This window comes from Elephantulus edwardii, unplaced genomic scaffold (genome assembly GCF_000299155.1).
Source record: "Elephantulus edwardii isolate Elephantulus edwardi_28Jun2011 unplaced genomic scaffold, EleEdw1.0 scaffold00062, whole genome shotgun sequence".
Taxonomy (NCBI): domain Eukaryota; kingdom Metazoa; phylum Chordata; class Mammalia; order Macroscelidea; family Macroscelididae; genus Elephantulus; species Elephantulus edwardii.
The window spans coordinates 10,647,624-10,650,749 of NW_006399812.1; positions in this window are offsets into that span (position 1 = coordinate 10,647,624).

A 3,126-nucleotide genomic window follows, 5' to 3' on the forward strand; every position below is an offset into this window, starting at 1 on the left:
GCCTAACACTGAACCAATCATGTGGTCAAGAATATAGTGCTCTGATTGGTCAGCGTCTTTCCCCTCTGGTGAATCTAAGAAAATGCAGGTCAGTAACAAGAAAGGGAGCAACTTAGCCCAGCACCACTGCTGAGAAAGCCGCATCTCTCTTACCGTTTGAATCCACCAGCGTTTCTGTAGCAAAAAGATGGGCAGTCTTCTCCCATGCTGTTTACAGCCTATAAAAACCTGCTAGAGGTTTTAGCCGTGTTTCCACTACATGGCAACGAGTTTGAGTTTGGGGGGGGGTCTGATACCAACCTCTGTGAGGATTTGTGCTATTAACTCAAAGGCAGTGCCTCTTTGGGGGTTCAAATCCGTTAGCAGCTCTGCGGGAGAAAGACGGGAGATGCTAGGTTCTTGCGGTTGTGCTTATTTCCAGTTGTTGTTATGTGCTATCAAGTAAACTAGGACTCATGGAGACCATATGCACAATAGCTCTGAACCCTGCTCTATCCCAAGCCAGTCTCTCTGTCTCTGACACAACTACCCTCATTAACCCAGTTATTGTGTCAATCCATCACATCCGGGGTCTTCCTCTCCTCCTCCCTTCCAAGCATGATATCCTTCTCCAAAGACTGGCTCCTCCTGGCCACATACATGACCTAAGTACGTGAGACAAGAGTCTCAAAATCTTTGCCTCCAAGGAGCAGCTTCGTTTCACCCTCTCCAAGGACAGACCTGTTAGTTTTCTTGGCAGTCCATGGTATATTTCATACTCTTCTCCAGTACCAGAACTCAAAGACATAAATTCCTCTTCTGTCATCCTTAGTCATTGTCCAGCTCTCTGATGCATAGCAAATAATTACAAAGACCATGATCTGGGTCAGGCACACGTTACTCTCTAGGCTGACATCCTTGCTCTTCAGCACTCTAGAGATGTTCCTGACAGCAGATTTTCCTAATGCAATTTGTTTTTTGATTCCCAGACTGCTCATGCCAAGAGTGTCGACTGTGGAACTGAGCAAGCTGAAATTATCAACAATCTCAGTCTCAGTTCTCTGTCAATCACGATGCTGCCATAATAGATATCATCAGTGTATGACAGCACAATGATGGCAGCCGATGTTTATGGATGCTGTGGTCAAGGCTGCAAGGAACAGATTTGAAGGCATTTCAAGTAATGGGGGGAGAGCTGGGAATCTTCACTTTTCTTAAGATTGTGCTTCAAACCATATTGCAAACTAAAGTCTTTGACCCTCCATAGCAAATACAACAGGTTCTCCTCAATTTCTGCAAGCCCAGAAAGGTTAAAATTGAAGCTGGGGATATGGTGATCAGGTTTCAGAACAAATCATTGCCCCTATAGCCTTGGCTGAGAAGATGCCCACTCATTCTCACCCCCAGTTTGCTGCCTCCCCCCACTACTTCACACATCTTCAAATCGGTCCCTTGCAACCTTGACCACAATATCCATAAACACTGGACCAACCACCCAGTGGTTTGCCAAATTCCAGCGACAATTGTCCAGTACCTGTCTTCCCCACTAATGCAGGCAGAGGATGTTTCTTTCAGTCATTCATATGATTTAAGGCTCATCCATTCTCCAAACTCTGCTAAGAGTTGGGAGACAAGACAGACAAGGTTGGAAGACTGACAAGGATCCCAGAAAATAGCCCCTGTCTAGGACCACAGCAGGGCAACAAGATGGAGGAACTTCCTTGGGAATAGGATACTTTCCACCAAGTGGTCAATGCACAAGACACAACCTTACTCAAAACAGAAGGACTTGAAGCGTTTGCTGCAAAAGGTCAAATACTGCAGTCTTCAATATGAATTGCATTTCAACATCAAGAAAACAAAGATTCTCACCACCTGGCCAATTGGCAACATCATGATAGATGAAAAAGAGACTGAAATTGTTAACAATTTCGTCTTGCTTGGGTTCACAATCAATACACTTGGTACCAGCATTCAGGAAATCAAAAGACAAATTGCTCTGGGGAAATCTGTTGTAAGCGACCACTTCAGAGTGTTAATGAGCAATGATGTCAGTCTGAAGACTAAGGTGTGCCCAATCCAAGCTATGTTTTTCATAATTCCATGCTATACATCCGAGAGCTAGACAGTGACTAAAAAGGTAACAGAAGAATCGATGCCTTTGAGCTATGGTGCTGGAGAAGAATATCAAACTACCATGCCAAAGGAACAGGTCCATCCTAGAGAGGGTAAAACCAGGCTGCTCCTTGGAGGCAAGGATTGTGAAGCTGTCTCACATACTTTGGGCTTGTTGCTGGAGGGACTAGTCCTTGGAGAAGGACATCATGCTTGGAAGAGTGAAGAGACAACTGCAGGTGAGGAAGACCCTGGATGAGATGAATTGACACAGTAACTATAGCAATGGGGGCCGGTGTGTCAGACAGTAAGATTGGCTCAAGATAGGGTAGGGTTCATAGGTATTGTACATCGTGTCGCTGTGAAAGCACATAACAATGGGTGGTGGGTGGAGGGGGGAGTGGGTGAGGTCTAAGTAGCATAAATGATCCAGAAGAGAAGACAAAGTTCAAAAGGCCAAGGTTAGAAAAGGCAACCAGGTAAACTGCGAGGAGAGGGTTGAAGAGGTTTAAGGGGAAGAAAATGAGCAGCCCATGTGGGAAATTGTAGGCCAGGGTAGGAAGTGTGGATTTGATACTAAGATTGCTGTAATCCTAAAGGTCTTTCAGTGCTCCAGGAAGGGCTTGTGTAGGAGGCACACTTCATGGAAGACCCCACTGAAGGCACTCGAATGTTTCATTGAATGAATTGGACGTATACATTAGATGAGCGGAGGAGACTGCATGCGGGGAGGACAGCTGATGCACCGGGGACCGCAGACCCCACGGCCACCAAACGCACTCCGTGACCTTGGGCCAGTCCTGCCCCGACCCCGGGCCCGGAACCTGGCCTGCGTCTCCAGGGCGGGGAGGACGTGCCTGGGAGGGCAGAATGCGCGCGCGCACGCGAGACGGGCCGACCGCCGGAGGGTCCCCGGGGGCCAGCTCCCGGCCGCAGCAGTCCGTCCTGACCCTCGGCTCAGCCCCCGCCGGGCCTCAGCGCCTGTCCGAGCCCTCGCCGCCCGCCGTGTTTACATCCCACCCGCCACGACCA